Source organism: Aegilops tauschii, chromosome 7 (genome assembly GCF_002575655.3).
Source record: "Aegilops tauschii subsp. strangulata cultivar AL8/78 chromosome 7, Aet v6.0, whole genome shotgun sequence".
Classification (NCBI taxonomy): Eukaryota; Viridiplantae; Streptophyta; class Magnoliopsida; order Poales; family Poaceae; genus Aegilops; species Aegilops tauschii.
Window position 1 is genome coordinate 443,301,591 of NC_053041.3, and position 13,013 is coordinate 443,314,603.

The following is a 13,013-nucleotide window of genomic DNA, read 5'->3' on the forward strand; positions in this document are numbered from 1 at the left end:
TCAAGCTATTGTATTGCTATCTTTTCCTGTTAAGATAATGAAGATGATTATAGTTGTAAGCGTATGTTTAATCAACTAGTACCACTATTATATTCATCACGCTTTTTTCTGTATTTATGCAGACGGGGATGCTCAGCTTGATTTTAGTGGAACTGCACAAAATGTTCAGATGGTTCGTGTCCTCCATAATACTTCATCATGCACAATACATCGAATAGTTCTCTAATCATTCGTCGTCACCTTGAGCCACCGGACTATCTACTTGAATGGAGCTACCAACGTGTTTAGTGCTTTGCAACATATAAATACGAAATCCACCATGCTACTCAAGACATTGTTGGATTTTAGTGGAACTGCACAAAAAGATACGCTAGTTAATCCGGCTCCATGTGCCATTTCAATGTGCAAACTGATGACAAACCATGCCCGTCTGAATGGAGCTACCAATGTCTTCAAGGCAGAAGAATTCCCACAAGTTCAAGGGAAAGAACTCTGTCCAGCAGAATACTACCTTTAAGAAGGGTAAGAAGAAAGAAAAAAAAAGATGGCTACTTTAATTGTGGTTCAGAGGAACACTGGGCAAACAAGTGCCCAAACAAGTACAAGAAGCCAGGACAGGACTCCAAGTCCGTCAATGTCACTCTAAGCAACAATGATGGGGCATCTAGGTATGGTAATCTATTTACCGTACTTTCAGTTTGTCAGTCCACCGATTGGTGGTTGACACTGGGGCCAATATTCATGTGTGTGCTGATGTGTCTTTGTTTTCTTGTAGCATATAAATATGAAATCCACCGTGCTACACAAGACATTATTTGATTTCAGTTGAATTACACAAAAAGATACGCTGGTTAATCCGGCTCCATGTGCCATTTCAGTGTGCAAACTGATGAACCCTGCTAGTTCCACAATCATAGGCATTACATATTTTGAATGGGAAAAGCTTATCAAAGTTTAATCATTGATGTTAGCAATAAGACATTAGTTTAATATATTGGAATTGGAAAACCTTGTCCAATTTTGCTCATTGATGTTAGCGAGAAGACATGCATTTGATATTTTTTGAGTGGGACGCCCTTTGCTGTGAGCAGCGTCGATAATTTTTTTCATATTCCTATCTTCAATCCAGAAGTAAATATTTACTCTGCTGAGATGCATTGTCACATGAATGTTCACTTATGTAAGGTATTTTAAGAGTTTGTTCTGAATGTTGTCTATGTAATGCCTTGTGAGTTTGATTGCAAAGTTGAGCTTGGAATGTTGTGGTATGCGGCATCACGAGCTGCTCACCGTGCCTCCTGAGAATAATGCTTCATATTGTTTTGCATGTTGATCTAATGCATGTGATTTGCATGTTAAGAAGATCATCATCTTCTGTTGTTTCTGTGCTTAAGAAGTTCATCGTCTTATGTTTCATTCATAGCCTATATGACAACTCGGGTAGGTTAGAGGTGAAACCATATGATCTTCCGACCAACTCATCATCTTAGGTCGTGATTGGATCGTTGTTTTCCAACCAAAACCGCTTGTAAAACTGACTCCTGTAAATAAAAGCAGATGGTCTTGGGCGAAGCACTTGGTTGGTCGATTTCGACTAGTAAAATATACACTGGTCTCTCAAATTACACGCGTAACTCACCGGTTTTTGTTACAGACCTCGGGCGTCGGTTTCATTACACCTGTATTTTACACGTCGTTTCCCGTGATGAGTAAATTACAGTTGTATCTTAATACAGGTGTAAAACAATCCAGAGCTCCCAAGAGCGGCCTTACCGTTTCATGTCATCTCAGTCTCTCGAAGGTGCTCATAGGTGTCCGATCATCCTGGCTTCCTGAATGAGCAGCGGGCGATGTATTAGACCATCCGTAGGGCCCACGATACCCTCTCTGTTGTCCTTCGAGTTGTTGCGCTCTCCGTGGCCCCGAGCATTGTCAACATGGTCAACGTGCATGAGAAATCAGGAGATGATTTTACTTGGAGAGGATGACAGTAGGGAGCCACCAGGGCCACAGCCGTACGTACGCAAGTTCCTCCTTATTATATACAACTATAATTTTTTTTGCTTCCTCCTGGTTTCCTGACATCACGGTCCCACAACATCGTCAACCTATATAGTCAATAAACAAGAGAATTGCACAAGGAGCGGCTGACAATTTGGAACCAGCAGCTCGAGCAGTATTTGTTTTTTAGGTGTAAGGGGAGTTTTTCTTGAGCGATGTTTTTGTTGTTGTTCAGAGGAGCAGGGTATCAACTGGGCGGTCTGGGCTGTAAATCTTTCCTAGGAGGGATGCATTAGTCCTAACAAGAAAATGGGCTTTACGAAATAATAAATGGGATGTAATTATAAAAACTAGGTTGTAAATATACAAAAACGCACCAAACAGGTAATTAGTTTCAAAAATATTATTTTTTGAATTTGGAAATTTTAATTTCATTACTTATTGCACGCGCAATATTTCTTTAGATTTTTACCTAATACAAATTCATTTTGAAATTATATTTAATCTGACTCGAAATTTCGGGATAAAAATATTTTGGATCCGATCAAAATGTGGGATTTTTGGTTGAATTCTGTTTTGAGAGGTCGGTTGAAATTATTAATCGTTGTCTTGGCTAGAAAATGGGTTGTAATTTTAACAGATTGTAAATGGGTTGTAGTAAGTTCCATTACAATTCAAAAATGGGTTGTACATTATTACAAATCGCAAATGGGCTATATGTTCTCTGCTATAGATGTGATGCTCACTTGTGGGCCTACTATTTTTTTGAGAATTATAGTCAGTGACACATACAGAAGGCTTGTGGGCCTACTAAGGCGTACAGAAGGCTTTGTCAACTTATAGTCAAGACACGATTCTAGCAGCAGTGGCCGTTGGATGTCCATCCAACGGATACAGTGCTTCTTCAATCTCGGGTATTCTTGCTTTAGCCGCCCAAACCACTGCCAGCGGTACCGCCTGCTACCGCCTCCCGTGGCTGGCTGTGCTGCCGCGCGGGCTTCACCGGCCCACCCTACTCCCAAACGCTGTCCAGGCCATTCCTCTACTCACCAACACCTCCTGTTCTTCTCCGGCGACAGCAGCCTCACACCATAGCCAAAACCAGTGAACCCTCGTACTCCCCTCCGTGTTGGCATCCACTGTTTTGTCTTCGCTGGCTTCGGGCCGTTCCCTTCGTAGGACTTGCCATCGTTCACTGCGTTGGTTCTCTCGGCACGGCGTGGTCAACTTTGTAAACAAACGACAGCCATCGGATGAGGCATGTACATGGAGTGGCAGACATTAGGGACCCACATGGCCCATGGCCGCACGCAACAAGTGCCCCGGTATTATGCGAAAACAATAAATTTCTCCCCCTGGCAGGTTTGACCCACCAGGTACATCTTCGCACACAAGGAAGTGCTTCCTTTATTATGCGGAAATATAAACTTTCGTCTCCCTGACAGCTGGGACCCGCCAGCTTTATTATGATCCTTTTCGTGAAAATATAGATTGTATTGAAGATGCTAAATTGTTTTCTTTTTATTCTAACTGGAAAAAGAATAAATTAAAAAAACCAGAAAACATCTTCGCACGTAAGGAAGTGCCAGCTTATTATGCGAAAAAATTAGGTTCCCCCTGCTAGCTCGGACCCACCAGATCTGGAGGCTGACTTATGGCCCTACTAAGTTAACGCGTACGTAGGGCTTCGTCAACTTAGTCAATAAACGATTCTAGCTGTACTAACCGTTGGATGTTAATCCTACGGCCAAGATGTGTCTTCAACCTTTGGTCTTGTTGCTCCAGCCGCCCAAACCTGCGCTCTAGCCTCCCATGTCCGGCTGTGCTGCCGCGTAGGCCTCACCGCCCGACCATACTACTATTGGCCAGGCCTTCCCTCTACTCACCCACACCCCCTATTATTCTCCGGCGACAACAGCCTTACACCGCAGCCGAACCAGTGAACTCTCGCACTCCCCTCCACGCGGGTATCCACCTGCCTCGTCTTCCCTGGCTCAGCGTCGTTCCCTTCCTAGGCCTCGCTGTCGTCCACCGCCTGGGTGCTATCCGCACGGCATGGTCAACATGGTCAATGAATGACAGCCATCGGAAGAGTAGTGTACCCGGTGAGGCTGATAGTTGGACCCACCAACTACATCTTCGCACGCAAGGAAGTGCCTCCATATTAGGTGCGAAAAAATGAATCCTCCCCCTGACAGCTCAGACCCACCATCAATAACTTCGCACGAAAGGAAGTGCCTCCTTATCCTCCCTAACAGCCGGGACCCACCTGGTCGAAGCATATGTAGCGTTGTCATTCTGATCACGAACGTGTACGTACATATTGGTCGATCGGTCTCTCTGCAACGATGAACCGTGGCGGAGCAAGCAGCGACACGTTAGTAGTAGAGCCCCCGACATAGCAGTTCAGGCAGTCCCTTCCAAATCGTGTACACGTACATACAACCACATGCCAAAAAATACGGGCGGGGTATCGAACGCGTACTCGCGCATACGTATGACCAGGGCTCGTGTACATGGAGAGGCAACGGACAGCAGCAATGGTGTTATGTTCATCAGGCAGCCAACCGGCTGGGTGATACGTCTCCAATGTATCTATAATCTCAGAAGTATTCATGCCATGTTTACAACAATATTATATGGTTTTGGTATGATTTGCATGGAACTAACCCGGACTGATGCTGTTTTCAGCAGAACTACCGTGATGTTGTTTTTTGTGCAAAAATGGAAGTTCTCCAAATGAGTTGAAACTTTTTGTCGATTTATTGGAACAAAAGAGACCCCCGAAGCTTCATAGGAGGGCCAGAAGAGCCACGACGAGGGAACAACCCGCCAGGGCGCACCTGGTTGGCCAGGCTCGCCCCGGTGGGTTGTTCTCACCTCGAGGCCCATCTTCGTGTGAAACCGACGCCAAAAAACCAATAAATAGAGAAACCATGAGAAATAACCCTAGATCAGAAGTTCCGCCGCCGCAAGGCTCTGTAGCCACGAGAAACCGATCTAGACCCCGTTCCGACACCCTGCCGGAGGGGGGAATCATCACTGGTGGCTATCTTCATCATCCTGACGGCCACCACGATGAGGAGGGAGTAGTCCACCCTCGGGGCTGAGGGTTTGTACCAGTAGCTATGTGTTTAATCTCTCTCTCTCTCTCTCATATTCTTGAGATGTCATGATCTTGATATATCGCGGGCTTTGTTAATATAGTCGGATCATATGGTGTTTTCCCCTCTCTATCTTGTTGTGATGAATTGAGTTTTCAGTTTGAGATTTTGTTTTATCGAATTGAATACTTTTATGGATTTGCGAGCACTTGATATGTGTCTTGTATATGAATACCCGTGGGGACAATGGGGTATCGTATCGATTCACTTGATATATGTTTTGGTACTCAACTCGCGGATTCCTGAAGTGACGTTGGGGTGATCTACGCATAGGGGTTGATGTGCGTTCTTGTCTTTGTTTCTCCGGTAGAAATCTTGGGGCACTCTTTGAGGTTCTTTGTGTTGGATTGAGTATTATGAATCTGAAATTATTTGGTGTTATTTTAGTACAAACTCTTGGATAGATCGATCAGAAAGAATAGCTTCGAGGTGGTTTCGTATCCTACAAACGATTTCTTCTGATGTTCTCCGCTTGATAGGAACTTTGGTGTGATTCTTCATCGCACTTTGAGGGATGGTTATATGATCCAATTATATTAGCATTGTTGGGAGATTGCACTAGCGAAAGTACGGACCCTAGGCCTGATTTTCAAGCATTGCAATACCGTTTGTGCTCACTTTTATCGTTCACTACCTTTCTGTTTTTATTTATTCAGATTAAAAATATATTTCTACCATCCATATTACACTTTTATCACCATCTCTTCGCCGAACTAGTGCACCTATACAATTTTCCATTGTATTGGGTGTGTTGGGGACACAAGAGATTTCTTATATTTGGTTGCACAGTTGTTTGAGAGAGACTATCTTCATCCTACGTCTCCCACGGATTGATAAACCTTAGGTCATACACTTGAGGGAAAATTGCTACTGTCCTACAAAACTCTGCACTTGGAGGCCCAACATGTCTCTACAAGAATAAAGTTGCGTAGTAGACATCAACCTCTTTTCGGGCACCGTTGCCGGGGAGGTGAGTGCTTGAAGGTATATCTTTAGATCTTGCAATTGAATCTTTTAGTTTCTTGTTTTATCACTAGTTTGGTTTATAGAAGAAAACTACAACAAAATGGAATTGACGTTGCATCATATTATTCATCTTTATAATATCTTTCTTGAAAATGATGGATCAGAAAATTGTGCTCAATTGCTAGAAGAAGAAGTCAATAAAATGTTTGGCACAAAATATTTGAATGATGAGCATGATTGCAATGTTGTTAGTATTAATTCCATGAATATCCAAAATGCTAATGATTGTTGCACTAGTCATGAGAAAAAGGTCTCCCATAAGAATGTCAATTTTTGCGGAGTGAATTGGGAGTGCAATTGCACCAAAAAGGGAAGATAGATTTTGTAAGAAGCATAAATATTTAGAAACGAAAAAGTTGCAAGAGAGGCTAGATGATTGTGCTGAAAGATTTAATTTTTTTGCCATCCTTGTGAACTTTGCAATGAACGTGGTCATTAAAATCTCCAATGTAAATTCTTTCATGATCAAATCATGTCCAAAAATTGTGATAACTTGATTACCCTTGAGCATCATAAAGATCTTAGTCTTCATTTGGGGTATGAAGAAATGAAACGTATAACTAAGGGTATTCCAAAATTTAATCTTGAGAGATTTCTTGATTTTGATCTAGAGGAAATTTATATGTTCTGTCTGGTAAATTGCATTGAGAATCCTTATATTTCCAACTATCTAAAGACAAGAAAACAAATAGAATATGAAGAGAGTACTAATGAAAGGGAAAATATTTCCCAATACGCTCCTGTTTATTATGACGATTTAGGTAACGAGGAGGAGCTCCCTATTCAACCAATCTCATCAATAAGAAGCTTGAAAAGATTTATTAAACCCACACATGATGTGGTGAAGAAGAAGAAAAGAAGAAGAAGAAGGAATAAAGGTAAAAAGGTATCTCTCCCAAATGCCCCTATTATTGTTGTGCCTCATGAAAATGAATCAAAATTAATTATGGAAGATGATGCACTTGATGATGATTTTGTTATACCTATTGCTTGTTGTGATGATTATCATTGGGAAGATAATGATACTTCTTATAATCTTGGAAATCTTTTTGGCACCAACTTGGGAAATTATGATGATAGCAATTGTTATACCGTTGGTGCTCTTCATACTATTAATGATGAGAGTGATTATGCTTATGATATGCCAAGCCACAAGCTTGGGGATGCTATGTTTGATGAGAATGACATGTTTGAGAATTTATTTGCTGCTATTAATGTTTGTCCCAAGCTTGGGGATGCTTTTTTTAATGAAGATGATCTTTTTAGCCCCCCTACTTTGAACGATCAAATTTGCTATGATGATTGCATGCCTCCTATCTATGATGAGAACAAAGTTGCTACTTATGATGATTATTGTGATGATACTTATGTTATAATAAGTAGTGATAATTATTATCATAATTTTGAATATCCTTTTATTGCACATTACTCTTTTAATGTGGAAACAAGTTATAGTATTCGAGTTTCATATGATACTCCCACCATTGTGAATGAGAAGAAATTTTCTTATGTGGAGAGTAATAAAATTTCTATGCTTATGGATCATGAAAAGAATGCTTTACGTGATGGTTGTATTGATAAATCTATTCATGATGCTACTGAAAGTTATTATGAGAGAGGAACTTATGATTCATGATGCTCTCTTTATGTTTCAATTCTTATCTTTTATGCGAGCATCATCGAAATCATCATGCCTAGCTAAAAGGCATTAAAGAAAAACGCTTGTTGGGAGACAACCCAACACTTTTATCTACTGTTTTTGTGTGTTCACATGATTATGCTACTGCAGTAATCATATTTTATTGCTTTTGTTTCAATAAAGTGCCAAGTAAAGCCTTTGGGATAGTGTGGATGATAGTAGACTTGATTCTGTGCAAAAAAAGAAAATTTTGCTTCCAGAGACCGAATTGTCTAAATTCACTGGAATGTGATAAAATTCTGAATTTTTTTACAGATGATTGATATGCAAATTCTTTACGTTGTCCTAAATTTTCAGAATTTTTGGAGTAGCAGAAGTATGGTTATTGTGTAGATCATGACAGACTGTTCTATTTTTGAGAGATTCTCTTTTCAAAGCATAGTTTGCTTGTTTCCTACTCCCACCGTTCCCAAATATAAGTCTTTCTAGAGATTCCACCAAGTGACTACATACGGAGCAAAATGAGTGAATCTAAACTCTAAAATATGTCTACATACATCCGCATGTTGTAATCCATTTGAAATGTCTAAAAAGACTTATATTTAGGAACATAGGGAGTAGTTTCTATGGCTTATATTGCTCAATATAAATTGTGGAAATGATACTCCACAGTTGGCATTGTGTGGAAACAATTTTGAATCTTGTCTTTGACAGTACCAAAGTGAATGTTTTGTGTTCAAGTTTGGTGTGATTGAAGTTTTCAAGTTTTGGGTGAGATGTCGATATGAGGAGAATAAGGAGTGAGAAGACCCTAAACTTGGGGATGCCCAAGGCACCCCAAGTTAATATCCAAGGAAGATCCAAGCAACTAAGCTTGGGGATGCCCCGGAGGCATCCCCTCTTTCGTCTCCAATATTATTGGTAACCTCACTTGGAGCTACATTTTTATTCGTCACACGATATGAGTTTTGCTTGGAGCGTCATTTTATTTTATTAATATTTGCTTGCTGTTATTTCGAATGATGTTTTGCATCTTTCTTTTCAATAAAAATGTCAAGAATAATCTTCCATGCTTATTTTGCAAGTATACATGTTGCAGTTTCAAAACAGAAGTTTACCGTTGTTGCAAAAATTCCCTAGAAAAGTCATAATGTGATAAAATGTTGAAACTTTTTGCACAGTAAGCTCTGATAAATTTTCTACAGTGTGGTAAATTTTCATATTTTTTGGAGTTAAAGAATTATTGATACTCTTGCATTCTTTACAGATTGTACTGTTTTGGCAGATTGCTGTTATGTTTGCATTGTCTGCATATGTTTGCTTGTTTAATGATTCTATTTGAGGATAGGAGTATTAAATAAGAAGAGGTATTTAGTCTGCAATGTTTAATAATAATTTTTGTGATTTTCTAAGGTAGAGAATGATAAGGTTTTTGCATTGATTTATACTAACTTATCTCTCACGAGTTCTTGTTGAGTTTTGTGGGGATGAAGTTTTTAAGATTTAGGGAAACCTTGATATGAGAGGAATTAAGGAGACACAAAAGCTCAAACTTGGGGATGCCCAAGGCATCCCAAGATAATATTTCAAGAAGTCTAAAGCATCCAAGCTTAGGGATGCCCCGGTAGGCATCCCACCTTTCTTCATGAACAATTATCGGTTAGTATCGGTTGATCATCAGTTTTTGCTTCTTCACATGATGTGTGCTATTGTTGGAATGTCATTTTATTTTTGTTTGCTGTTTTAATAACATACTTAGATCTAAAAGTTTTAAATAAGAGAGAGTCCTCAAATAGCTACCCAATTACATAACTACTCACTTGATCTTCACTTATATCTTTTTTGGAGTAGTTTGTCATTTACTCTTGTGCTTCACTTATATCCTATGAGTAAATTGTTGAATGAATTGAATATCATGAAGTTGAAATTGTATCCTGCCTAGTGGTAGCTTCACATTGGGTTTAGAAAGTGAACTCTTTTGAAGCTTGACAATCACAATATTGGTCATACAAGCAATTCCTGAATGATTACCATAAGGAAGAGAACTTTCACATGCAAATACACTATACTGGAAATCTTTTGTGATTGTGAGCCCCCATCAAAATATTATATGCCAAAATTGTTGACGTTGGACAAGGAGTACAACGTAATGGTTTATGTTTTTTCATATACACATAGAAGTTATATTGTCATAGATCCTTCAACATGTGGTGCTTGCCCCTATCTTTGCTAGCCAAAAACTCCGCACCAAGTAGAGATACTACTTGTTCATCCAAAAACCCTTAAACCCAAATCTTATTTTCAAGAGTCCACCATACCTACCTAGGGATTGAGCAAGATCCCTCGAGTAAGTTGTCATCGGTGCAATAAGGCAATAAAAATTGGTTCTAAAAGTGTGAGATCATTTAGTGTAAGAGAAAATTGAGCGTTGTACGAACTTGTGATGGTGAAGAATAAAAGCAATAGACTGCATAATAAAGGTTGCCGTCACAAGGGGCAATACATCGTGATGTTCTTTTACACTAAGGGGTTGAGCATACAAAGAAATAAGTGCATGGCAACCTCTGCTTCCCTCTGCGAAGGGCTTATCTTTTACTTTTATGTATTTACTTTTATGCAAGAGTCAAAGCTTTTCTCTCCATTCCTTTTTATTTTTCTCCTTTGGCAAGCATCATGTGGTGAGGAAAGATCTAGGCACATATGTCCAGTTGGATATGGGTGGCATGAGTTATTGTTGTTGACATCACCCTTGAGGTGAATACGTTGGGAGGCGAAATTATAAGCTCCCATCTTTCTATGTGTCCGGTTGAAATGTTTTGCTCATGTGTATGCGGTGAGTGTTAGCAATCATAGAAGACTATATGATGGTTGAGTATGTGGAGCTCTTACTTAGTCTCTGTTGAATAAGTTGAATTGCAATTGTTTGGTGACTGAGAACATAGGTTGTTGAGTTCAAGAGAATTAATTGTTTGAACCTTAACATGTGAATTGGTTGCTACTTTAACATGAGAACTTTTATAAGAAAGAGTTGTTGTTATGATGTAGGAAAAGTGATTGAAATTATCATTGATCAAACTTATGCACTTTGCTAGCATTCACACTCATAAATTATTTCTTTTATCATTTACCTACTCGAGGACAAGTAGGAATTAAGCTTGGGGATGCTGATACGTCTCCAACGTATCTAAAATTTATGAAGTATGCATGCCATGTTTACAACAATTTTATATGGTTTTGGTATGATTTGCATGGAACTAAGCCGGACTGACGCTGTTTTCAGCAGAACTACTGTGGTGTTGTTGTTTGTGCAGAAATGAAAGTTCTCCAAATAAGCTAAAACTTTTTGATGATCTTTTTGGAACAAAAGAGACCCCCGAAGCTTCGTGGGAGGGCCAGAAGAGCCACCAGGAGGGAACAACCCACCAGGCCGCGTCTGGTGGGCCAGGCTCGCCCCGATGGGTTGTGCTCACCTCGAGGCCCATCTTCGCGTGAAACCAACGCCAAAAAATCCTATAAATAGAGAAACCATCAGAAATAACCCAAGATCAGAAGTTCCGCCGCCGCAAGGCTCTATAGCCACGAGAAACCAATCTAGACCCTGTTCCGGCACCTTGCCGGAGGGGGGAATCATCACTGGTGGCCACCTTAATCATCCCGGTGGTCACCACGATGAGGAGGGAGTAGTCCACCCTCGGGGCTGAGGGTTTCTACCAGTAGCTATGTGTTTAATCTCTCTCTCTCTCGTGTTCTTGGGATGCCACAATCTTGATGTATCGCGGGCTTTGTTAATATAGTCGGATCATATGGTGTTTTCCCCTCTCTTTCTTGTTGTGATGAATTGAGTTTTCCCTTTGAGATTTCGTTTGTTCGGATTGAATACTTTTATGGATTTGAGAGGACTTGATATATGTCTTGCATATGAATACTCATGGTGACAATGGGGTATCGTAATTATTCACTTGATATATGTTTTGGTACTCAGCTCGCGGATTCCCGAGGTGACATTGTGGTGATCTACGCATAGGGGTTGATGCACGTTCTTGTCTTTGTTTCTCCGATAGAAATATTGGGGCACTCTTTGAGGTTCTTTGTGTTGGATTGAGTATTATGAATCTGAAATTATTTGGTGTTTTTTTAGTATGAACTCTTGGATAGATCGATCGGAAAGAATAGCTTCGAGGTGGTTTTGTACCCTACAAACGATTTCTTCTTATGTTCTCCGCTAGATAGGAACTTTGGAGTGATTCTTCATCGCACTTTGAGGCATGGTTATATGATCCAATTATATTAGCATTGTTGGAAGATTGCACTAGCGAAAGTACGGACCCTAGGCCTCATTTTCAAGCATTGCAATACCGTTTGTGCTCACTGTTATCATTCGCTACATTGCTGTTTTTATTTATTCAGATTATAAAAAGATATTTCGACCATCCATATTACACTTTTATCACCATCTCTTCGCCGAACTAGTGCACCTATACAATTTGCCATTGTATTGTGTGCGTTGGGGGCACAAGAGATTTCTTGTATTTGGTTGTAGGGTTATTTGAGAGAGACTATCTTCATCCTACACCTCCCACGGATTGATAAACCTTAAGTCATCCACTTGAGGGAAAATTGCTACTGTCCTACAAAACCCTGTGCTTGGAGGCCCAACACGTGTCTACGAGAATAAAGTTGCATAGTAGACATCACTGGGTAAGAACGGAGAAACAGCATCCTGTTCATCGGGAGGCAACAGACTGGGTCAGAATGCGTCCTGTTCAACGGGAGCCAACCGGCTTGGACGGAACAGCCGAAGCGGGGTCTGGCGTACCGCAGTACGGAGGAAACGGCCTTCCATTCGACCGGCTACGGTCAAAACGGGGGTCCTGTTCATCGGGAGGGGCGTGGCGTACCACCAAACGGAGGAAACAGACTGGTGTTGGAGCGCTACGATCGGAACGGGGGTCCTGTTCATCGGGAGGGGTGTGTCGTATCGCAAAATGGAGGAAACGGACTTGTGTTGTAGTGTTACGGTCGAAACGGGGATCTTGTTCATCGGAGGGGTGTGGTGTACCGCAAAAGGGGACTCCACGGGCTATTGTTCACCCACTGTCGACTTCCTTCAGCCTCCACCTACATTGTTCATCCACCGCGTCTTCCTCCTGCCTCCATCAACTATTGTTCATCCACGGGCTACT